Source organism: Eulemur rufifrons, chromosome 17 (genome assembly GCF_041146395.1).
Source record: "Eulemur rufifrons isolate Redbay chromosome 17, OSU_ERuf_1, whole genome shotgun sequence".
Classification (NCBI taxonomy): Eukaryota; Metazoa; Chordata; class Mammalia; order Primates; family Lemuridae; genus Eulemur; species Eulemur rufifrons.
In genome coordinates this window covers 62,537,872-62,565,693 of record NC_090999.1, presented here as the reverse complement: position 1 = coordinate 62,565,693, position 27,822 = coordinate 62,537,872, and positions in this window count along the sequence as shown.

Below are 27,822 nucleotides of genomic sequence, written 5' to 3'. Positions count from 1 at the left end.
AAAGAAAAGGCTTGGCACCAGAGGGCAGATAATTAAAGGTGCAGTATCCCTATACAAAAGGATCTGAACAATTCCCTGACCATATTAAAATTTAATTGTTGAATGTTAATTGAAAAAAAAATATAAGTTGCTTCTGTTCTCTGAGTTACAGTAATTATTCTCCTCAGATCAAAAACATATCTGTATGTCTAAGTTAGCAACAAAAGAAAACAACATAAAGTGCTCTTAAAACTTATCATAGAATTAATACCCCCCCAAAAATAAATTAAAATGAAAATTGACAAGTTTTTCCATAGCAGTCATCTTGTCTAAAGCCAGGACACATTTGATCTGAATTTTCTCTCCCTTCCTTTCGTTCTCTCTCTAGCTTCATGCCTGCTCCATCCCGCAGATAAAAGAGTTGTGGTTATCTTGTTTTCCTTTAAAAGTTTTAAGAATGTTGGAAGTACTAATGGCCCAAAGTATTTTAGTAATTTGAAAACAGAATTATTCCTTAACTGCATAATTCCCTTCATAATTTTCTGAAAGTCTGATTTTTTTTTAAATTAGGATTTCTTGTTTGTATTCACAAAAGGCAGACACTTCAAATAAAAAAGCATTCTTGATCAAACTCATTGAGCATTAGTTAAAGCTATCACAGCTGACTTTGCTTTTCTGCACAGAATGGTGTCTCTCAAGAAATTACTGAGTAATATCAGTTCAATTCTAAATGTTTACATCACCATTCTGCTAAAGGAAATAAGAATTATGAAGTGTTCTTATTTTTAAAATGTTTCCACATGGGACAGTTAGGGTGCTCCCCCAGAAGCTAAGCTTTTCCTCTACCAGATCAGAAATCCTCAGGCCCTTGGGCTCACTTTCTACTGTAGAGGAATGATGAACTACACAAAATGCAGACTTTTAAACTCATATTTAATTGTTTAATGTCATGGCTCTTGGTAGAGCATTGTTGCTTGAAAAATAAATTGGGTAATTCAATTAAATGGCTACAGAAGATACATCATATCAGATGTAGAAAGGCACTAACCCCAGCTTGAACTTGACGTCCCACATCGCTTCACTTATTTGACAAATGGATTCTTGAAAATAATTGAAACACATGGCTGCCAGCATAGGTCAATAATACTTTTTTGCCATTCAGCCTCTTAACAGCTTCCATTTTTTCTTGCACTGTGCCATTCAGGGCAAAGATTGCATTTGCCTGGTAAATCATGCAAGCATTATTACTAAAATGGGACTAAATGCAATGAAAATGGACTACATAAAAGTAATGGCACTTAAGTAAAAGGAAGACCATCTACTAGGGCAAACACTAAATGTCAGAGTTAAATACTATATGACATTACTTCCATTACAAGCTCATATTATGCACATAAGAAAGCAAACTCACTAACTACAGCTGCATACTACATTTTCATATTATTAACTTAACCAATGTTTTCAAGACACTACTGTTAATACAGATTTAAAGCTGAGCTACATACCTGCTATTTCAAGTTTTTTCCCCCATATCTCTTTAGGGAGAAACAATATTATATTTAGGGAAAAACTGAATCACTGACTAAATCTTCAATTGAACATCACTAACAAATTTAAAGACTGATACTTGGACTGTTTGAAAACACTGGGGGAAAAAACTGAGTTACACACAACAAAGAAATGTAAACATATTGTCCAAATATAAGGTTATGAAAGGAAAAAAGAAAAAAAGAAAATGTGTCTATGGGACTTGGAGGTATATTTAAAAAATCATTAGTTGCTTCTTTAATCTCAATTTTATTGTATTAATACATTCTAAATGGTTAAGAGAGAACTAGTAGATAATGCAGAATATGAAGATGCAAATAGAAACCGATCATTTTTGTTTTTCATTTGGAAAAAGAGACTGCCAATTTCTTAGTGTCTTTGGTTTGATGTGGTGCAATTTTTGACAAGAATGATGTCCCAGTTTCATAATGTTCAAACTTTCAACAGTTGTTTCACAATTAGTCAACATTGTTTAGAGATAAGAATCCAATCCAAATGCCTGTGATTAACTCCTGCTTCCTCTCTCTGCTATCAGCAAATAACCTCTTTATGCCTCAGTTTTCACATCTGTAAAATGAAGATAAAGATAGTTCCCACCCTCATAAATTTCTTAAGAGGATTAATTTAAAAACGCTTAATGGAGTGCCTAGTAATAAAGGCTCACTACATGTCTGGGGGCATCGTAAATAAAAAAGTATGAATCAATCATAAGGCATTTTTATAACGAGATGTTCTTAAATGAGCACCTGTGCATTTTGACACTGGGAGTCCCACTTAAATATTCTCAGATCATTTTTGATTCTTGACCCTTTCTGAACCATAAAGCTCTTCTAACTTTCATGTCATTGATCAAACCTTCTCTCCTTTTGAAATAACTCCTTGAAGTTACGCTGCAACCATCAACATTCATGGATCTTACACTACAGATGAACCCATTTACCTTCCTTTAGGAATTAATTGAGCCACTTCAGGTTCCCAAAGTTTATTAGACAACTGTTTTCCCCAATCAAGGTTAGTAAATATAGTATTAGGAAAGCAAGCTACCTAGGCTGCTTAAAGAATGTGATTATTGCCTGCAAAGCTCTCCATTTTTTAACAGATCCTCATTTCTTGTTTTGTTTCGCTTTTTCCCTTTTTAGGCAGTGTCACCCCTTCCATACACATACACATACACTATTCAGTTCCAATTCAGCTATTCCTTGAGTCTACGTTACTACAGTTAAACATGTCTATATTGGAGCAGGGTGAGGTGTAGGTGGCCAATAGGAGGACTACAATCAGCTCTACTGTTTTGCTGTTTTATGTTCCACAAGATTTGGGATATTAAATAAAAATATTCAGTCAAAAAATTTAATAGATCTGTGGGAGTAGGTTTCTAAACTTTAGGTTTGTCTTGGGCTTTCAGTGAGCAAAGCTTTGTTACAAAATGATGCTCAAAACCCCAAAACACTGGCTTGGATAAAAAAACAGAGTAATCTTATTTGCCAGACCTATTCTTCAAGCAATACAAAGGGAAAAAAGTAAAAATAGCTAAATCTGCAGAGAAATAGGATAAATCACAGATCATAGACACAACTGCATATTTCAAGCATCAAGATAATACTCTGAAGGCCAATTACAAAAACTGAGATTCACAGATTTACATCTACTATTCGAGTGTTCAACAAAATTATTTAAAGTTATTAAAATAACAGAATTCTACTTGTCTTCATACATAAAATGTAGTAATTTAAGGATTATTAGCTTTGCATTGAAATATTGCTATTTCTTTGTTATTCACTACTTACTATGATGTACTTTTATTTTACATCATTTTATATTTTGTGAAATATTCATTCCTCAAATTTGAAAATTAAGTGCCAAGAAGCAAAGATATTTGTATGTGCATTCACAGAAATAAATGTATTTCACATAATGAGAAAATGGTACTCATAAAAAATAGATTATATGCATTAAAAAAAAAGATTATTCCTTAAAAAAAAAATTCTAATGGGAAAATGTTCTGGCCCAGGAGCTTGATTTAGGCAGGGTATTTCAAAATTCTCAAGGCTTACTTTTCTCAATTAAGGATTATGGAAACAATCCTGGTAAGCCTAAAGGGTTTTGAATTGTGCTTGTAGAACATTAAGCAAACATGGGTATCTCCAGATTCACAAAGCTCCAATAAAACCATGTGTATATAATTAGATCAATCAACAGGAACCATTATGAGATATATGTCAGAGGAAGTCTCATAATAAGCAGCCATATAGAAAGAATTAATTCTCTCCACCTAAGGGCTAATCCAGTCAACACATCGACATCACTTAAATCTATAATGGTATTAAATCTATTAATGGTGTGTGGAATAAATATTTTATTAAATTAGGCAAAAAAATAGGCAAACATTATTAATGTTTCTATTTTAATGTACTTTGTACTAATAATTGACAAAAGCAATGGATTTGTTTTTCCAAAATAAGTTAGATGTTTTCTAACGTACTCTTTCTTTCTTGAAATATAATATCAAATGCTACCATTGTAACCTGTAAAAACAAAGACAAGCCAAGAGGATGAAGTAATATGGGTATAGCTTTTACATTAAAATTAGACAAAATAAAAGGAAAGAAGTAAAAGGCTAACTACATTCACGAGCAACAGCTCCTAACTGCTCTAAACTTTCTTTTGACTCTTGTGGCTTATAAAGAATATACGTAACAATTATAATTAAACAGAATATAATTAAACAATTGCAATGATGCTTTTTATAATGTCCTCCAAAATGTTACATTTGTGAGCATTCATGCAGATAAGTTTCAAAGTAAACATAATACTTTATGGTAGGAAAGGGGCACTTTGGATAGATTTGACTTTAATTCCAAGAGTTAAATGATTTGTGTAAACACTTGTGTTAGTTTGCTAGTACTATTACAAATACCATAGATTGGGTTGCTATAAAAAATTTTATTTTCTCACAATTCGAGAGGCCGGAAATGCAAAATCAAGATTTCTGCAGGTTGGATTTCTTCTGAGGCCTCTCCTTGACCTGCATAAGGCCACCTTCTCACTATGTCCGCAAATGGTCTTTCCTGTGTGTATGCGCAGTGTCCTAATCTCCTCTTCTTCTGTCAGTCGTACTGGATTAGAGCCCACCCATAGGACCTCTTTGTTCTTGATTACCACTTAAGGGTGCTATTTCCAAATAAAATCACATTATAAGGTACTGGTTAGGACTTCCACATATGAAATTTGAAGGGACACAAATGAACTCATAATAACAGCAATACTTTTAACATACTATTTTTTAAATGACATTTCTAATTTAAATCCAGTTAAAAATGTTTGTACTAATTATTGTAGTCAATCGTACACATATATAACATAGTAGCTCTCAAACTGTAATATTTATCAGAATGGCCTAGAGAGCTTGTTAAACCAGAGAGTCTCCATTCTCATAGTTTCTGATTCACTGGATCTGTGATGAGGCCTGAGAATTTGCATTTCTTACAAGTTCCTGGATAATGGTGATACTACTGGTCAGGGAACCATACCTTGAGAACCAGTGATCTCGCACAAAATTTCCAAAACTGTAGTTTTGTGACATTGTTATGCCATGAGATGTTGATAGGGATTCATACAGAAAATCAATAAAAGTCAAATTGTTCTGGATTATGCTACATGTGGTAGTATCCTCTTAGAGATTTTTAACATATAATTGACATATTAACAAACATATTTAACATATTAAAATTTCCAAGAATTCCTGCAGTAACAGAAAATCCTTTAATTGGCTTTCTAAACTTATTTGACTATGCAACTCAGTTTCTCAAGTAACAACTTTTAACATATCATACATATCTTTGGAAACATTGGCTTAACATCTACTGTCTCACATCAAACCAACATTTCCCAAACTGTGTTCCATGGAAGGCCAATGGGCATTTCATGGAACTACTAATAGGTGCTTCAAAGAGTAAGAAAGGTCTTCCATAGTTTGGAAAATTCCTCAGTACAAACGTTTTACTTTATTTAATTCTGAATTTTACAAACTCATAGCAACAGGAATATTTTTTGTAATTCAGACCCTATGTTTCATGAAACACAAGGCGTGCCCTGAAACTGAGCTTTATAATTGCCTTACTGAATTATAACTAAAAAAATTCCAAATTTAGACATTTTGCCTTATGTTCATTTCCATGATTAATACTGCACAGAGCTTTATTTTGAAATACTAGGAATATAAACATATACATACACATGAACACACACACACATATACACACACAAGAGCCCATCTACAATCATCTCTCATTTGTTAAGTCCCACAAATTTGTAACCAGTAAATGAAAAATGTAGATGATCAGTGTGAATAGGAACAGTTTTAGTGTTGCCATATGGAAAAGATATAGGAAATGCATTCAGCAATTGATTACATGCCAAATATAGGCCATTTTTGCTAAAATATTTTCACAAATTCTCATGCTCTTTTTTTCTACACAGATACTTTTTTCTCAAAGTCGAAAGTAGAAATTATTAAAAGAGGAAGGAAAAATAGAACTAATATTTATTGAGCAATAATTATGTTTTAGGAAAAATTTCTGTTATTTCACATGCTTTATCTCAATTGATAACTCTCACTAGCCTTGAATATGGGTATTGTCATTTCCCTTTCACTGAGGATAAAACTAACGTTCATAAATACAGCTTAGTTGCAGTAATATAAAGGGGTGATAAAGATATTGTCCCTGACATCAACGCATTCAAATTCTTGTGAACCAAGAAATTTAAATGATAATATATGAAAAATTCTATATGAAATTCAAGCCCTCAGAAGGAAAATGTGAAGAAATAGGAAAGAGTGACACAAATCTCCTTCTGGAAAAACAAAGGCCATTAAGAGGCTACAGAAGCACTGAGATTTAGTGGTGGAGAGCTACAGTTCATAGGTTCAAATCTCTGCTCTGCTGTTAAGCGGTTGTGTCAAAATAACCATGTTACTTAAGCTCTCCAAACATGCCTTACTTCTTCATCTATTAAACATGGATCATATTAATAGTTGTATGTACACCATAGAGCAGTTGTGAAGATCAAATGAGTTAATATAGAGAGCCTGGCTCATATTGATTGCCAAATAAGCTATTTATTATTATACTTTATCAGGGATATGAGCTCTAAATGAAAATACAAAGATCACATTATTTTATACTTTTATATAAAATTATACTTTAGGAATAAATTAAATTAGTTCTGATAATATTAAAATTCCACTGAAGTTTAAAACAAAGTAAATGGTGAGTTATGCTCATAAATTGATGCATTAAGAAGCATATCTGAGTATTTTTAAGTAAAATTTAGGATTTTAAAGTCTGCTTTCTGCATTTTTATACATTTCTCAAGAAGAGTTTATTTTTAAAAGCAATGTTACCCTGAAAAGGACTAAAGATCGTTACTAATCAAGAGAGAAGTCCATAACAATACTTATTTCAAGATAGCTAACAATCTATTTTTAAAAATACAGAAACCTAGTAAAAGAGGACAATAAAACCACATTATTCCCCCTTAGTCACTGAAGATTTTCCATGTTTATTGCCCAAACTATGGGCACCATGGATGCATCAGACCAGAAGATGAATTGGATAATTCCTTCCATCCATAAGCTGCTACCCTGTAGTAGGGAAGGTGAGATCAGTTAACAAAAGGCTGTAATGTTAAGTCCCAAAAGGAAGTGGAGGTGAATTTTTTTCCTTAAAATCAAGAAAAAGTGCAGAAAAAATAATAGACTCAAAATTGGGCTTTGAGACAGATGAAGATGGAGAGAGAGAGAAGGGCAGATGGACAGATCAGCAGAGGCAATTGCACAGAGGAAAGAAATCACAGAGGAAAGAATTGCACAGGAAAATGTTGCTCAGAGAGGAAAAATTCCTTTTTAACTAGAAAATTGAATTATATGAGTGCTATAGGACATTGTAAATTACAGCTGGATAGGAGAAAGAAGTTCTAATGTTCTATACCACTGTAGGATGACTATAGATAATAATATATTATATAGTTTCAAATAGCTAGAAGAAGGATATTGAATGTTCCAAACACACAAAAAAATGATAAATGTTTGAGGTGATGGATATGCTAATTACCCTGATCTGATCACTGTACATTATATGTATCGAAACATCACTAGGTATCCATGAATATTTATAATTACTACTTGTCAATTAAAGAAAAAAATGAAGAAAGGGATGTTATAGGAAATTGTTCTGAATGTACTTCAAATCAGTTTGGGCAATTCCAAACAGCAGCTACATGGAGAAAATCTGTTTAGCTTTATTTCTTAACATCTGTATTTTAATCTTTTTAAATAAATTTGACTAGTATTTATGAGAATGGGATGACTGAATAATTTACTAATATTTAGCTTTAGTAGTCTGAGGAAGAAGGTATATATTAGCACAGCATATAGTTTTTAAAGTCAGATATTATTTCACTTGATCTAGAATATTTATAAATTATAATTATAGTTAGTAATCTATAATAGAGAGAAAAGCCTGAATTAATGAGTGGGTAGGAGAATTCTGTTCCATTATTATATCTAATCATCTTTCATTGATTACTTTGATTGCAAACACTTGAACTTTTCTTTAAACTAGGCCAATTCTCCTTAGGTATTATGTTATTTTGAAAGGCATTGAGACATTTTATACATTACAGCTCTGATGTTTATGCTGTGGAATTAGTCAAGGATGATTGTGAAGACCAATAACAAGTTAAAATCAAATGATTTTTATTTCATATTGTAAGTTTGAATAGTGTCATGGGTCCTCATTATATTGCAGGAACTTATTTTTTACCAGTGTAAAAAAAAAACTGGGACACGATATTATTATGAATAACACTATGAACAGAGATTTCTTTAAAATGCATAAAAGTAACATGGGAAAGGAATTTGCATATGTAAAATAAAAGTACTAGAGAGAAATACAAAAATGTGACCTGACAATACAAATATACAAATATGAAATTATTTGAAAGTGTAACTGTCAACTCTGCTTCTTCAGTCCTTGGCAAATCTGGATGAGAGGAACTAAGTAAAATCATCATTAATATTTATATAATTGGACATAATTAGATCTCAATAAATAAGTTCCAAACTTACCATCTTACCATATTATAGAATTTTCATACACACACATGCAAACACACACATATATAACACAAACATACATGCATACACGCATATATGTATGCACACATACATATGTATACACACATAAACACATATATATCATATACATATATATTTTCTGAATATATATGTATACACATATTATGTACAAACTCATGTGTGTTTATGTGTGTGTGTGTGTGTGTGTGTGTGTGTTTATCTCCTGTATTCTCATCTATCTTCCTATCTCTTCCATTCTCCCCTTTTACAGACAGAGGTAATGTATTGGCTGTTTATCATACATTTAATAAATTACCAAAAATTTAGTGGCTGCTATGGTCTGAATGTGTTCCCCAAAATTCATATGTTGGAAATTTCATCCCCAGTGCAACAGTGTTGGGAGGTGATCCCTAATGGGAAGTGTTTAGGTCGTGCATTAATGCCACTATAAAAAGGGCTTATGGGATTGGGTTTGCTTGCTCCTGCTCTTCTGCCATGTGAGAACACAGAATTCAACACTTGCCAACCCTTCTGCCTGTTGTGTGAAGACGCAGCAAGAATGTGCCTTCCCAGTCTGCAGAACCGTGAGAGGATAAATTTCTGTTCTTTATAAATTACCTGGTCTCAGGTATTCTGTTATAGCAGCACAAAATGGCTAAACACAAACAATACACCTAGATAACTCCGAATAATCTCCCCAGCTCAAGATTCTTAATTTAATCACATCTGCCACATAAGGTAACATACTCACAAGTTTTAAAAATTAGGATCTGGACAACTTTGGGGATCATCACATGGCTACTGTAGGTAATACGGTTTGTACCTTTCTTCCCTCTATATCCTCAACTCCTAAGGCATTTCTTAAACTATGTCAGTGGACTTTTGCCCCAGGCACTGGTCTGATACTGTTCTCAGGTCATAAGCATATCCTGCTACTGCATACTGTAAGCATGTTCTTACCTTCTCTGACTACTGTTTTTCACTTTTATGTGTTGACTTTTCCTTTTTTCCTCAAACTTTCTTTCCCTGGGCCTCCATGTTAGTTTATTCTTTCCCCTGCTAACTTTGCATTGATACTTCATAGCTTCTTTTATGGAAACCTCTTCCTTTCCCCTTTCTCTCAATGCTGGCTGTTTTCACTTTGTGCTAACTCTACCCGTTTTCCTCAACTCCCATAATCTCATTTATGTCTAAGGCTTCTACAGGGACTGGCTCTCAATCTCTGTCTCTCATTTAGACCTCTCTCCTGAACGCTATATTCAAGCTGCTTATCCATTCGGATTGCCAAAGAGAACTTTAATAGCCAACTTCTATATAATTTCCCCTCTAGTAACCTTGCTATCTATTATCTGAAGGTCTCACTCAAATACATTATGTAAGTTATATTAATAGGTGGTCAATCATAATTATTCTTATGTGCCTTTCCTTTAAGATTTAATGGCATATATTTTTATTTCCTACGTAAAGCCAAACCATTCCAGGTAAATTAACAAGTGAACAACATGAAACCTCTACCCTTGATAGTACTGTTACTTGACAAAATATAATTCAACAGGTAATATCTGAATTTTTCTAGCTAGTGAAGAACCAGTTTCAAATTAGTTTGAAGCTCCCTCTCCCTCCAAAAATCTATAGTACTGACTAAAGTAGTTTTAATAAGTCACTTAACAGGATACAGGGAGTTTTCTGTCTTTCTCTCATCTTTTAAGGCAAATAAAACTAATTAAATCTCTCTAGGCAGTTAAGAATATGCACAACATCCTAAGTCGGTACAGCAGATAATACAACTCACATATACTGGCCCTCCTTCTGCCTTAGAAAGTTTTTTACTAAAACTATAGCCTAAAGTAATTACATGTACATAACAACATTCTTCTATAAAGTGATGATAAAGGGTACGTCTTCTCTTCTCATGGAGACATACCTACTTAAATGTTTGACTCTAATCATATATTCGCCAAGGATTCTTTCATCCCATTAATCTTTGCATAATTACCCATATATGGCCTAAAAGTTTTCTAGAATTCAAACCCTAATTGCTAAGAAATCTAAGGTTAAGGATCTTCATGGAAAAGATCGTGATAAAGTAAATATTATCACAGCCCTATTACAGTTTGTGAAACTCTAGGCAAAAGCACACCTCCTAACTAATGATGTAGAATATAGTAACAATTTTTAAAAAACATTCTATATTAATTACATAGACATTTTTAAGGACTTTTTTAAAGAGGAGTTTTTGGTTAACAGCAAAATTGAAAGGGACAGAGATTTCCCATATCCTCCCTGCCCTCACACATGTATAGCTTCTCTTATCAACATCCTCATTACTGTAGTATACTTTTTGTAACTGATCAAACCTACACTGATGTATCATTATCACCCAAATTCCATAGTTTCCATTAGGGCTCACCCTCGGTGTTGTACCTTCTAAGAGTTTTAAGAAATGTATAATGATGTGTATCTACCATTTTAGTATCACACAGAGCAATTTCACTGATCTAAAAATTCTCTGTGTTCTGCTATTGTTCCCTCACTCTCTCTACCCTCTGGTAACCACTAATCTTTTTACTGCCTCCATATTGTTGCTTTTTCTATAATAGAATATCATTGTCTTAGTCTGTTTTATCCTTCTATAAAAGAATATCTGAGACTTGATAACTTATAAAGAACAGAGATTTATTTGGCTTATGGTTCTGGAGACTGGAAAGTCCAAGAGCATGGCACTGACATCTGGCAAGAGACTTTGTCCTGTGTCGTCTTCATCCCATCATGGTAGGTGAAAGGGCAAGGGCAAGAGGACAAGAAGGAGCTGAACTTACTTTTATAACAGACCTATTCCAGTGATAACTAACCCACTCCTGCAATAATGACATTAATCTATTCATGAGGGCAGAACCCTCATGACCTAAGCGTCTTTAATTAGGCCTCGGCTCTAAGCACTCTTGCACTGGGCATTAAGTTTCCAACATGTGTACTAGGGGGGACATATTCAAACCATAGAAGTCATATAGTGGAGGCATACAGTATGTAGCCTTTTCATGTTGGCTTCTTTCACTTAGTAATGTGCATTTATGTTTCCTCCATGTCTTTTCCTGGGTTGTTAGCTCATTTCTTTTTAGCCTTGAATAATATTCCATTGTCTGGATATACCATAGTTTGTTTATCCAGTCACCTACTAGAAGACATTTTGGTTGCTTCCAAGTTTTGGCAATTATAAAGAAAGCTGCTGTAAACGTTCATGTGAAGGTTTTTGTGTAGACATACTTTTTAACTCATTTAGGTAAATACTAAGAATCATGGATTGCCAGGTCATGTGGTAAGAGTATGTTTAATTTTGTAAGAAACTGTCTTCCTAAGTGCATATAGCACTTTGCATTCCCATCAGCAATGAATGAGAATTTTCTTGCTCCACATCCTCTCCAGCATTTGGTTTTCTCAGTGTTCTGAATTTTGACCATTCTAATAGATGTGCAGTGGTATCTCATTGTTGTTTTACTTTGTGTTCCCCTGATAACATATGATGTGAAGCATCTTTTCATATGCTTATGTGTTATCTGTATATTCACTTTTTAATGAAGGAAAATTTTTATTGATTCATTGGTACAAATTTCATGCTATAATAACAGTTGACTAAGATATTAATAGTAAGCAAATATATTGGTTCTTTAAAAAAACAGAGGTCATATTTATAAAAGTATGGTTGGCACAATGCTAAACAATGAGTAGAAAAAACAGATATAATGTGAAGAATTTATAAAATGTAATCATTTTTAATCTTTCATATGGTATCATAATATTTATTTTTCATAGGGTAACTATATGTCTTGTCTTAGTAACTTTCCTTACAAGTTAAACTACTGAACATAGTATATACTCATAGAAATAACGCATTTAAACAAAGGTATGACAAAATACAGAATTCTTTAAATTGTCTAATTCCCCTAATTTGGAAAGCAGGGGAAAAATAGATGTTGACTTAAAACAGTATATGAACTATTTTTGTGTTTTGCATGTTTAATTATCTTAAAGTATCAAAACATGACATGCTATAATACATCAAGTGATTAATACCACATAGTAAATCATAATGTCATACATGATTTTCCATGGCCCAGTGCCTTTAATAATGATGTAATATACATTTATTTGAAGGTATCTTAAATACATTTGCATATATACTTTGCATTCAGTTCTCTTTTTAGTTCAAGAATGAAAACAAACTAAATATTAAGTATTGCTTTTAAAAATTTTTTCATAAAAGACCAATATAACATTCTAGAGAAGAAAATTCATAGTATAAAATGGTATTTTTATTGTTAGACTTTGTAGAGATTTCAATCTTATGCCTTTCACAGGTCTTAATTTTCCATATTTAATAATAAAAATCTTTATGATCTATGAATAATTGGACTGGATAGATATAATCAACCCTCAATTATAATTTCAGAGCCAAGAAAGAAAGTATATAGACAAATGAAATTCTCAGATAAAAAAAGAATCAGAGAATCACGGAATTTACAGAAGAAAGAAAGCTTAGAGATCAGCTACTCCAACTCCCTCATTTTCCAAATGAATTAATTTAGCTTAGTGAAATTAGGGGACTTTCAAAATGTCACATAACCAAGTTTTTTGCACAGAGACGACAAGTGGTCTTCTGAGTCGGACTTTTACCACAGTTCTACGCTGCTTTTTGAAGAAGTCCTTGCAGGTGAAGTTGAACTAGTGACCTAAAGACATCTAGGAACACTCCATTATAGCTTTCTAACTCTGCCTACCACATTACTTTAAAATCCTTCTTAATAGCTGAAAATGTTGCTCAAAAGTAATCATTGTTCATAAGATTTACAAGGATGCTGAGAATACTATTTGTCAAACTGACTAATGAAAGAAATTAATTTTTGCTAAGTTTAACACTTCTGACCAATGTGTTCTATTGAAGATATTAGGGACGGGAAAGGTAGGAAAGCCAAAGAGAAATATACTTAGTAAATGTCCTTGAATAGGAAACTCCAAAGAAACAAAAAGAGATTCATTTGTTCATTAAGGAAGTAATTAAATGTTAGTGATATGCAAACTTTCCTTCTGTAAAGTTTTCCTACTACCACTTCTCAGGATCCTAATGCAGTAGCCAGGGTGAGCCCAGGAATATGCATCCTTAATTATGATTCCTACTATTAGACAAATTTGCAGAAACTTTGTGCTATGTGAACACAACCATGACCCCTTAGGGAATAGAATGACTCATAAAAAAGAGTCATTGGTTTCACAGAGTTTATAGGAGAGAAGTAGAGATATAGATACAAAGATATGATAGCTGCATAGTGAGCCCCAATCTGATGAGAACGGAAAACTTCTTGAGATGTAACATGAACAATGAGTGACCTTTTTATATTAACATAAAGAAATAAAAAGGACACTGCATATCATGGGAATGACATGTGCAAAGTTATGGGGAAAAAAAGAAGAATAAAAAGTATAGACCTAGTTTGTGAATAAATGAAGAGTGAGATTTGGCTATACTTGCAATTCATAAAGAAATGGAGATTTAGATTGGACTGGAATGGTACTTGGTATGTAAAAGTCCAGACTATGCAATCTCTGAATGATTATGAACATGGGGGAAGTTTAATCATAAAGGTCAGGGTCTTTTATCTGAAACATAGTTTTTATGATGAATCAGACAAAGAATAAACTACAAAATAGAAAAACCATTTTGTGAATTGAAAAGCTTACTGTTAGTTTTTTATTTGTATAAATTTATGGGGTAAAAGTGTAAATTTATTACAAGGATAGATGGCTTAGTGATGAAGTCAGGGTTTTGGGGGTATCCATCACCTGAATATCATATCATATGTTGTACCCATTAAGTAATTTTTCATCACCCACCGCCTCCAACTCCTCTACCCTTGTGAGTCTCCATTGTCTATCATTCCACTCTCTATGTCCCTGTGTATACATTGTTTTGTTCACACATATAAGTCCGAATATACAGTATTTGTCTTTCTGTGTCTGAGTGGTTTCACTTAAGATAATCACTTACAGTTCCATCCAAGTTGCTACAAATGACATGATTTCATTCTTTTTTTATGGCCGAATAGTATTTTATTGTGGATATATGACAGATTTTCTTTATCCACTCATCCATGGAGGAACGTTTACATTTATTTCTTATCTTTGCTATTGTGAATAGTGCTGTGATAAACATACAAGTGCAGATGTCCTTTTGATATAATGATTTCTTTTTCTTTGGGTAGATACCCAGTAGTGAAATTGCTACATCAAATAGTAGTTCTATTTTTAGTTCCTTGAGAAATCTCCATACTGTGTTTCATAGAGGTTGTTCTAATTTACATTCCCACCAAGAGAGTATAAAAGTTCCCTTTTCTCTGCATCCTCACCAGCACCTGTTCTTTTTTTGTCTTATTAGTTGCCATTCTGATTTGTGTAAGATAATATCTCATTGTGGTATTATTAATTTACATTTCTCTGATAATTAGTGATGTTGAACATTTTTTCATATGTTTGTTGTCCATTTGAATGTTTCCTTTTGAAAAATGTCTATTAATGTTTTTGGTACACATTCTAGTAGGGTTATTTGTTTTTCTTGCTGATTGGCTTTCGTTCCTTATAGATTCTGAATATTAGACCTTTGTTGGATGCATAGTTTGTCAGTATTTTCTCCCATCCTGTAAGTTGTCTATTTGCCTTATTGATTATTTCATTTGCTGTGCAGAAGCCTTTTAGTTTAATTAAGTTTCATTTATTTATTTTTGTTTTTGTTGCATTTGCTTTTAGGATCTTAGTCACAAATTCTTTGCCTGAGCCAATGTCTAGAAGAGTTATTCCTAGGTTTTCTAGAATTTTATGGTTTCTTACATTTCAGTCTTTAATCCATCTTGAGTTAATTTTTATATATAGTGAGAGATGGGGATCCAGTTGTATTTTCTGCATATGGATATTCAACTTTCCCAGCACCATTTACTAAATAGGGTGTCTTTTCCCCAGTGTATTTTTTGTCTGCTTTGTCAAAGATTAGTTGGTTGTAGGTATATAGCTTTATTTCTGGGTTCTCTATTCTGTTCCATTGATCTGTGTGCCTGCTTTTATACCACCAGTACCATGTATTTTTGTTTACTATAGCCTTGTAGTATAATTTGCAGTCAGGTAATGTGATGTTTCCAGATTTGTTCTTTTTTTTTTTTTTTCTTTTTTCTTTTTTTCAAAATATTAATGGGATACAAATGTTTTTGTTTCATGGATAGCTTTTATAATGCTGAAATCAGGGCTGTAAGTGGCCATCATCAGAATAGTGTTCATATATCTGTTAGGTAGGTTTTTAGCCCTCCCCTCCTCCTCCCTTCTCCTTCTTGATTTCCAATGATTTCTACTTCTCTCTGTGCCCGTATGTGCCCATCAGTTAGTTCCAAATTATTACAGTACATGTGGTATTTGTTTTTCCATTGTTGATATACTTCACATAAGATAATGGTCTTCAGTTTCACCCAAATTGCTGCAAAAGACATTAATTCATTTCTGAATAGTACTCCATGAGATATAGATAGATGATAGATAGATAGATAGATAGCACATTTTGTTAATCCACTCATGAATTGATGGACACTTAGGTTGAATTCACATATTTGCAATTATGAATTGTGCTGCCATAAACATTTGAGTGCAGGATTTTTTTGGTAAAATGACTTCTTTTCCTTTGGGTAGATACTCATTAGTGAGATTGCTGGATCAAATGGTAGATTGACTTTTAGTTCTTTGAGGAATCTTTGTACTGTTTTCCATAGAGGTTGTAATAATTTGCAGTCCCAACAGTGTATAAGCGTTCCTTTTTCTCTGTATCCATGCCAGCATCTATTGTTTTTGAACTTTTTAATAAAAGCCATTCTAAGTGGGGTAAGGTGATATCTCATTGTGGTTTTAATTTCCATTTCCCTGATGACTAGTGATGTTGAGCATTTTTCATATACTTTTTGGCCATTTGTCTATCTAGAAGCTTTTGAAAAGCTTCTATTCATGTCTTTTGACCACTATTTAATGGGTTTCTTTTTTTTTTTTTTTTTTCTTGTTGATTTGTTTGAGTTGTTTGTAGAGTCTGGATATTAGCCTTATTCAGATATATAATTTGTGAATATTTTCTCCCATTCAGTAGGTTGTCCATTGCTTTGTTGATTATTTCCTTTGTGATGCAGAAGCTTTTTAATTGAATAAAGTCCCATTTATTTATTTTTGTTGTTGTTGTAATTGACTTTGGGGTCTTAGTCATAAATTCTTTGCCTTAGCCAATATCTAGAAGAGTTTATCCTACATTTTCTTCCAGAATTTTTATTGTTTCATGCCTTATATTTAAATCTTTTATCCATTTTGAATTAACATTTGTAATTGGTGAGAGATAGGGATCCTATTTCATTCTTATGCATGTGGCTATCCAATTTTCCCAGCACCATTTATTGAATAGGGCTTCTTTTCCCCAGTATATATCGCTGTGTGTTTTGTCAAAGATCATTTGATTGTAAGTAGATGGTTTTATTTCTAGGCTCTCGATTTCTGTCTTTTTATGTTTATTTTTACACATCTGGAGCAAGAGTTTCTTCTTCTTTTCAATTTATGTTCATTGGGTTGGAACTGGACTTTTTCCTTATAGATGTTACCATTATGTTGGTTAGGTAGGGTCCTTTAGCTTTGCTTCTGTGTGTGGACAGGGGCAGAGACTCTGTATGATTTCCTTCATTATATATAATATGAGTGTGGTGGCTTTCTCAACTACCAATTGTAGTAACAGAATGCAGGTCGGGTGAACAGGCTCATGACCTTCTGGGCAGGTGGGGTGTCTTGGGCATTGGGACTAGCAGTGACCTGAGTAGCTCTTTTCACTCCTGAGACCTATGCCCTTGTGTTAGCAGTTATTGTAATAGGCTATGTGGGCCAGCCTGCAGGCCAGTAGGTTGTCCTTGTAGGTGAGAGCCAGCTATGGTGGTGGTGGTAGTAGGATTCATGCCCAACCTCTGTTCCCCAGAAGTTCTCAGGTGTCCTAGGTGGTGGATTGGGCTGTGGAGGCCCCCAGAACCCAGTATTCCATACTCTGTCTCCAAGTAGTAGGGGAAGTTAAGCTGGGTGAGCTGGACTGCACAACCCTGCACTCAGGCTCCCCAGTGGTGGATGCAGATGCCAGCCCTGTTGGGGGTGTCAGGAGAGTCCTCAGGCCATTGGCAAAATTCTTGGGTGATGGGCAACTGTTGCTACACTGAGGTTTTAGCATGGAGAAGGAGAGGCAGTCCCAGAATCATGGCCTTGGCTTGTAGGAGTGGGACCTACTTCCCTCTTACACCCCACTAGCAATAGGCTCACATCCCCAACCTGCTGCAGCATTCATTCAGGATATTCAGTTAGTTATTGCAGTTTTATTTCATTCCACAGTGTAGTGCTGGGCCATGGGATTCACTGATCTGGGGGCTCAACAGCAAGCCCCTATGGCAGCTTTCCTCCTGCTCAGGCCTAGTATCAGTAGGAGGCCCAGTGCCAGTGCCAGTGGCTGAAGGCCACTCCACACTAATTTCTCAATTCTGGCTGTGGGGGCCTCTCTCCACTCAAGCCCCAGTTCACCAAGCCCCAGTCTCTCTAATGCCAAAGACTGACACCACCCCTAGCTCCCCAAATCACACACAGCTTGTAAGAGATAGATTCAAGAATAGCATCCTCCTATGGGTTCCCAGGTGTGAGAAAGCTCATGGTACGCTTTCTAGATCAATGTCTTCCAACAGTTTCCTTGTTGCTACCCAAGTCAGATCCATGGCTTAGGAGGGTCAAGGTCCTCTCTTGTGGCCTGGGTTGCAAGATTTCCCAGTGAGAAAGTGGACTGCAGAAAGACATTCACTCACTCTCTCCACTATTGGGGATTCACTCCCAGTTTTTGGCTGGTCAGGCCACATGGGCTTCCTGCCCTCTTTCTCTTTCCCGGGTCTGGAATTTCTTTTCACCTTTCTGTTGAATTCCTGTGTTCCTTCTTGGATAATACGGTCAAAGGGTGATTGTTAACACCCTATTTTAGTTGTTCTAAGTGGTTGAGTTGTGCTAGAAAAGCCCCTAATCAGCCATATTGGGGGAGCAAGAAGCACTACAAATTTTTTAAATGCAAAAAGTTTAAAAGAATTTTAGGCTTGCTTATACTTGGCAAAATGGAGACACACACACAGAGTAATAATGTCCAGAATAAATAAGGATGCAGTAAAAGATATAAGGCATTGTTGGTTGTCATATAAAATAGGATAATCTTCTTTGAAAGCAATTTGGCCGTATCAAACAAAATTTTAATGTGTATTTCCTTTGTTTCTTTTGCAGAAATTGATTCTATAAAATATTCACATAAGGATGCAAAAATATGTGTAGAAAAATGTTAATTACAATTTTTTCTTTAGTAATAATATACTAGAAATGATATAAAGATATGCTCTTTGGATAAAGTACGGTTGATCCACACATCGGAATATTATGCAGTTGGTAAAAATGAGACAGAACTACAGCAACTGAAACAGAAGATATTCATACTATATTATTAAATGAGACAAGCACATTGTCAATATGTATCATACAGCATTCTTTTGCTTTTTGTACATTACACTTGTGAGTATATACCTACAGTTCAGGGGGATAATATAAAATGCTATTAGAAACTCTTTCTGAGAAATGAGATTACTGAGGATTTCAAACTTTTAACTTTCCTCCTTTCTGTAATGTTTAAATATTTCACAATAACCTTGAATTTTTTTGTAAAAAGAAAATAACTATAGAGTATTTTTAAAGTAAAAGCCCTATAAATCCATTTTTAAAAATTAGCATTGGTAAGAAAATTGTATCATGTCCTTCATTTCTAAACCTAGTCCTTCATTTCTAAAGCTAGCACTGACTGAGTGGAAATTGAAATACTTTGCTTAAAGCAGATTAACTGTACCATGATAAATTACTTATTATTTTGTTGTTGTTTTCTGAGTTTAATCCCTATTATGTAAACAAGCTCTATGATTCTGAAAGAGTTGCATCAAAAGTAAAAACTATGGATTCTTTATACTCATCTGAGAGTGAATGATGGCAGGGAAAAATGGATAATGCCATTACAAATGAAAAACACTAAATTTGTCCAAAATACAGTTTCAGTGGTGACATGCATCTTCAATCAGCGGAAAAGTATAAGCTATCTCATTATTTTAACACAGTATCTCTCAAAGTTTGGACTTTTTCTTTTTGTATAAGGTAAACCAGACAACAAAGTGTATGCTTCGGCACCAAATTCTTGTCAATAATAACTAATATGTCAATTACTGATGATATAAAATTTCAAATTAAGTGGCTGGGTTTTGTTAGAGTTTGTGATAATCAAAAATGAGAGGAGATTGACATGGTAGAATTTAAATTATAGTCTTTAGAAAAAGTAAATTTCAGAAAGTTTACATAAAAGTCTTTATGATTTTTGAGCCTTGGTTAATAAGATGAAGTTAAAAGAGAAGATGGAGTAAGAGGGACGAACCGTTCTCAAAATTCTCACAATATGAAAAAAATAATACTGCTTCAGAAGCCAAGCATCTAAACATTTAGTATAACTTTAACAAAAAGAGAATAAGTTAAAGAAAAAAGCTGAAATGGCATATAAGCCCACTTCAGATTATCAAAAATGTTAAGAAGCACACAAAATGACATTTTACATAAAAATAGAAAAAATAAATAAATGCTCCCTGCTGCTGAGACAGATAATATTCCAGTGAGAAATGATTGACTCACTATGCTTATTTGGTTTTCATCTCCTTGGATAGATGATAAAAATGGTAAGATTATCATTATTATTCTTACATTATGTAGCACTTTGTATTTTAGTTGAAGCATTTCACATACATTATGTCATATGTGTGTCACTGTGTCCCTAAACGTGTGTATTGGCATTTTGTCATTCTAACTTTGTAGAGATGAAACCGAGATGCAGTGGTGTGACCAAGTCATACAGTGGTAGTGTGGCACTCTAAGACCTGCTGATTCCAAGTAGAATATTATATATACTGTGTTATCCTGCTTTTTCTTGGAATTAAAAGCCCACATGATAAGAAGCACATTTCGGGAAGAAAGTGATCAGGTGATAAATTATATATAGGGTGATGGGCTTCTAGGAGAGGATCTCCAGTTGGCAGTTGGATACATGTTTGTATTCAGGAAGAAGACCAGTGCTGGACATAGAGGATTACCCTGCTTTGTGAAGCCGGAAGAGAAGAGTTTTTGAAGAATTGATAGAGTGAAAAAAAGAGATCAGAATGTAGGAGAAGCTAAGGGAAGAGAATATTTCTAGAAGAGACCTGTCAGCCATGAGCTGAGAAGTGAATATATTAGCTGACGGTGGTAAATCCTTCAGTAAGTGTGGCAGGGAAAGGTGAGAGAGGTAGATCTCTGGAGGGAAACATGGGAAAACTGGAAGAGATTTGAACATGGTTTGAATGTTGATCTGAAGGAGAGAGTGGAAAGGAAGAGATAAATGCAGTTAGAAAGCTGAATAATAGAAACAAGGTTTTATGAAGTACATCCAGAACATTGAAAAGGGATTTACTTTAAGAACTAGGGTCATGTTCTCATTCCTTATTTGGACAGGAGTGGATTTGGTGGTAGAGAGTGTTTCTACCTCATTTCTAGCAAATTCTCAGTAAAGCAGGAGTTAAAATCATTTGCAGAGTGATAAATGATGTGATTGCCTAAGATATTTGAAAGATAAGTTTCAGAATAGGTACAATGGATAGAAAAGAGAACCACCTGAAGAAAGGAGGACTGCCAGACAGCAATACGGACCCAGTTGAGGTTGGAGGTCATAGACTTACGGTGGTTAAAGAGTATGGTTTTTTTATACAGTGTGATTTTTTTTTCCCATAAGCACTCAGCAGCTTATGCATAATCTAGGGAAAGACGGATAATTGAATTGATTTGGAGTTAGAATTTTGAAGAGGAAACAGAATCCGAAGGGAGGTAATTGGCAAGGGAGTTGTTGAAGTGATATGCTGCGGAGTCCACACTGGGTAGCAAAGCAAGCGAAGGCAGGAAGTTTTAATGAGGGTCAAGTCATTAAAAATCTTGACTTTGTTGCAGTACAAGTATAAAAAGAAATTTGTCTTTAATCAGAACTTTGACAACTATGGTTTATAAATAATTTTAATCTCTAAAATCAACATCCGGTAAAAGTACCCAGCTTTGCAGAATAAGTTTAGGATTTGGTGACATCAGCCTGAAGCACCAACTGCATGAGTCAAAAATATATTCAGCCTGCAGTTCATACTATATGAAATAATGTAGTCTTTGGCAAACTATTAAACCATATTTGTTTTTAAAAAGGCCAAATTGATTTGATATATCTACTAGATTATAGGGTTCACAATTGTAAGATTAAAAATATCTTTTAGCTCAAATAACATAGCAGTGGTTCTCAAACTGTTGTCCCCAGACTATCGTAATCAGCACACCATACGAATTTGTTAGAAATGCAAATTCTCTACAGCCCACCCCCCTATTGAATCAGAAACTTTGGAAGTTGTGCCCAGTGAACTGTGTTTTAATAAGCCTCCCAGGTTAAACCAATGCACACTACAGTGTGAGAACTACTGCAATACAGTAATCTCAAGGTTCAGGATGATTTGTCAAAAAGGTCAGCCTGGATGCTTTCTGACAAATCTCTAAAAATCTCTAATTATCGTGATTTTAACTTATATACTCTGCCAAAGTTATTTCAAAAACCACCATCTCAGACCAGTTTCTTACTACCAAGGACAGATGAACCAGGTACGAGAAAGATTCAGTGGCTATACAGCCAAAAATAAAAAGAAGCATCCTACTGCCCTAAGGTTGTTAAAGAGGAAAAAACAAATTTCAAATTTTGATGGAATATTCTTGGTTTATGTACTTACAAATATAGGTGACTTGAGTTTCTCCAGTTTTGGCTGTTGAAAGTTACATTAGAAGTAAATAATTGCCATCCATAAGAGAAAGAAACCAAGGATTTTCAGAAATAGTAATAATGATTATGTAATTTAAACAGAATGTAACAAAGCCTCAGGATAAATGAAATGGCACTTGATAGGCATAGCTTGGGTCCTGCATTCTGTTTCCAAGGTGAAGTTTGCAAGGAAATCCTGAAGATGTTATTTATTACATTTTAATTGATCTGGCAGTTTTGTCTTCCCTAAAAGGAAAGAGTAGAAAGGAAAGAAAGGGATAGAAGAAGACAAAAGAGTATGGGGAAGAGAGGCCACAATAGCCACAAGAGAAAATAATCGACTGGCAGAGTTGTGCAGGTTCTTGAGACACTGGAACAAAGATCAAACCTTGATCCCTGGCATGGAGTCTCTAGAATGCTCAATAATAGTTCAAGAAAATTCAGCAATAAATATTGTTGTCATGGTATGATAAACACTGTGTTTTCCTGTTGAATTATATCTTCTGCTTTTTCTTTCTTCAGCAACTACAGCCAAGGAGAGTAGGACAAAAATCAAGCATCCAACATAAAATAATTTTCCAGTTTTCCCTGAAATAGGTCCATTTGAACTAAGTTGAGTAACATGTAAGTAAGCAAGTTTATTTAATAAGAGCTGATCATACATAATAAATTTCTTTCAGTAGATAACTCATTACATCACACTAACCTGGAGCTAAATCAAAATGCATTAACAAATTTATGGGGAAAGGAAAGAGAAACAAGATAAACTGTTTATAGTCCATTATAACCTCATAATATTTTCTTGAAAACATTTAATTTATAATAAAATGTAGTAACTCCTCACTGTTTAAACTTTCAATTATAGGAATACTTTTGTATGGCAATTTTTCAAATGCCATATATTTGACAAAACATGGTAATTTATTTTTTACTCTCAAATTTAGAATGCCATTCTTGTGACATAGTCGATTAACTCATGAACATACTGTAAATTCAGAAACAACTAATATTACGAGCAGATAATATTCAGAATTTAATTAGAAAATTGGTGTGTAAATTATTGTGAATTATGAACTATCATGATGTCTTACGTACTGAAATGAAACTATTCTCAGTCATCTATACTTTATAGTATCTTAGATACTAAACCACTGCATTTGCATTTCTGTAACACAGAATTTCATTTTCTTGAAACATGTTATGGCCTGGCCTCATTAATTCAGAAAAAAGAAAATACAATTAAAGAAATTCTTCAGAGGTTCTAAAGTCATCTGAATTTTGGAGTGGTTAATGGCATGAGTGTTAGCTTAAATTAATCCTGCTACTCTGGTAAGTTAGAAACTGTTCATATTTTAAACTAAGAAATTTGTAATAATTCCATTGGATCTCTATGAGAGAAATTTAAGATCAAAAAGCAGTATTGTATACATAAATTGTATAAAAATTAAATACATATTTCAGTATTGAACTCTACATTGGCTAAACAATTTCTAAAAATTTTTACTGTTTCCATGGGAAATTTCTATTCTAGTTTAAAATAAAACAGCTAGTTATACAGAATAAATATATAGCTATATATATAACAATCCTTCCTCATTTTTTTGGTATGGAAACTTATGCTTTTGAACTTGAGTTTCCTCTACATTACACCATATTTACGTATTTCTCTTTTTGAAATATGTGAACAAGTTATGTTTAATATATTCTACAATGTAAACATCTCACTTTAGGAACAATACCATGTATTATAAAATCAACTTAAATCTGACATTCTTACATGATTATAGAATACATTTTATAATAGTATATAGATTCCATATGATTTTAGGACTTACATATATAGGGAATTTATTTGTAAAATGTGATGTATTTCAATTAATGCACAATTTTAAGATGATAGCATGTCAATACTCTTAGGCCACAAAGTTTTGTTCCTGAACCACTTGAAAGCATTCTTTTAAAATTCTTTGTTATTTCTCATTGTTTTCGTGAATGAAAAAGAACAATGCTACTTAACAATAATTTAATATTAATATGGATAAGTTAAACATAAAACTGCATTGTCATATTAATGGGTAAAGGTTTTTTGAAGTATGGTCAATTTATTGATTTGAGCATGTAAAACTGTTCCTGTTACTTAGGCAGCTTTCTTTTGTTACATCAAGAATGGTAATTTTATTGAGAAAGGCACAATGGAAGATGATTGATTGTCTGCTTTTGTCATGGAGATGAATTATTGCAGAATGCATACATGAAAAAATAAAAGTATTGTTCTATAAATTGGCCTTTGATGCTTTGTTCATTTGAGTTCATTGTTCATAGACTCTAGCGTGAGCTAATACTAAATAGTGTAGTAAATAAAAGCATTTTTTCTGAAGCAAAATTACTTTCTTCACTAATGAAACTCAGCTTTATGAAATAACAGTGTCTGCCAGTGTGCTACATTTAAAATGTATAATTTAATCTATGCCAAAAGCTGAGTAGTAACAGAAAGTTTGCATAGCTATTATCATTTTATTAAATTAGTAATAAGAATGCATAATGAAAAATGAAAAACTTTTTATTTAAAACTTAATGGGAAAGCAGCTCACAAGCAATGCAAATTAAAAACTGGTACATTTAATCTTAGACAGTTGAATAAAATCTATTAAGAAAAAATATAATTGTCAGTAACCGTTGAATGACTCCAATAACTCCTTAATCAAAAAATTAGAATCATGACTATCAAATTTTTAATACTTTTAAAAAGATGAAATATTAGAAGATAAAAAAGTTTCATCAACCATTATGTCTCTAAAACAAGACATAAAATACTACTTTTAAATAGATGAATGTCATGCCAACTTAATATTTGCTATTTGGAGAAATTATTTCTTTCTTTATATTTGAGGCACGAATACCATCTAATGTAATTAATCTGTTGTTTTATTAAGTTTGTTTTAGATAGATTTTAATGTCAATGACAATGGGATATCTCCAGCTACGTTACTTTTAACCTGCTTAGTTTTTTTTCTTTCTCAATGCACTGTGATTTGCTGAGAGACAGAACATTTCATTCTAGATACAACTATCACCTGGTGTTTGCTAAATCACTGTGAAATTCTTGCAACAGCTGTTTGTTCCTGGGGAAACATTCACTTCATATTGCAGCAATAAACTGATCATTGCCAATTAAATGCCCATTAATTGTGTAAGCAAGGATTACTGCCAGATGTTTACATTAGAAAGAAAAATATCCTTTGCTATTTATTTTCCACTTATAGCCATCCCTTTTCATGTGGATAATTATGTATATGAGTTTTTTATAATATGCCACAAATTTCAATTCAGAATTTAATAAAATAATCTCTCCAAAGGTTTGATTTAATAGAATATTGGCTAGAGTACATCATATATGTGATAAAAAGAATAAACTTGGACAGAATAACTTTTTCAATGCAAGAAAACTGCTCAATATTACACAGTGACTCAAATTTTCTAGTTTGTTTTATTTGCTATATTACGTGTTTCCTAGAAGTTATCTTTAGCTTTCCTTTTATTCCTTTTGAAATAAGAAGCCTATGAAATTGTATTTTTAAAAGTTGAGACAGAATAAACTCTCCTCATAGCCTATTATGGAGAAGAAAATTGTAAAAATAAACAATCCATATAAAATAAAATAGGTGGTGTTTTTTAAATTTTTAACTAAATCTCACCACCTTAGTATTTACCTGGGACTTAATTCCATCTCAAAATATTATTTAAGTTTTTCTCTAGAATGCAGGAGTGATGAAAATGAAACATGTACTTGATAATATGTTGTCCCAAGTAATTTATTTTTCAACACCAAAACAAAATGGAAAATAAACACTAACCATAATGAATATATTTATCATATCTTTTAGTGTCTAAATAAATGGCAAAAGTTAAAGAAAAAAGTGCATTCGTGGCAATACACACCTATAAATCATGTGTTTTAGACAGGAGCGCTTTCACAGAATATATCATACACATATTTCTTTGTGGTTATGCCTTCGGTTTTTATAAGGAATAGCAAATTCATATACATGTACTCTCTGTTAGAATCACTGATCCCAGCCTCTCAGATCCCAGCCATACAATGTATGCAAACAACAACAACAAAAAGATTAGGTGGCGTTCTGTTCCTCACCATATTGAACCGCACCTCCTCTTTGGAAGGTGATCACAGGACACATTCAGAGCTGCGGAAGACATGAAACAGTAGCATCTGGCTCCTTAAATATCTCCACAGGCATTTGTAATGGCATCTTTGAAGTTTTCTCTGCATCTGTCACATGTTTAGACTGCACATTGACTGCCCCAGCTGAGCACGATTTTGATTCTTTGAGACTTTGAATAGTGTAATCTGTTTAAGAATAAGGCTCAGGAAAATCCCTCATAATATCCATATACAAGCTCTTTCATGATTAAAAAAAGGGGGTCCTCATTCCCATAACTGTTATTTTTTTTTATGCTGAAATGATGCCAGCCTTTGCATTAATAATACAGCCTACAATTACATTCCAGCTTTGCACATTTTTTTTGAGAACCTGTACTCAAAAATCACATCTTGTCTACTTTTTTTAACCAGTATTATAGAAATTACTACTTGAGAAGAAGGCCTCTGCAAAAGCGACGTGTGCATAATCGTCTTGGCGCTCGGCTAGAAAAGAAATCTGACCACTGTCAACTCACTTTGAAAATCATTTTTGATTCAACATACTGAGCATCGAGTGAAGCATATAAGAATAAAGGGTGATTTGACTTTAATGGTAGTTTGACTGCTATTGACTTTCATCTATTAAATTAATACACTTCTTACAGCTAAGTCATAAGGACTCTACTTAACCCACCTTCATATGTGTAGACTGTTTCCTCTATTAATATGATCTCAAGATATATCAAACAGCCCATAGATACAAATTAGGCTATGAAGTATAGGTTCATTCTTCCCAATTCCATGGTTGTCTTATTGCAAATTTTTGTAAATTAACAAAATCTGCCTTTGGTGTTTCTGAACTCAATATTTCTATTTTATTTTTCTCAATTGAAGAATTACTTAGTAAGTTTACCAACACTAGACTGACTATCAAGGGCTTACTATGTTACTGTCCTCTAAAGTTTTCCATTTTAGAAGAAGACCTTATTAAGAAGCAAAATGCTTCACACTAAATCATGACTAATTTGAGCT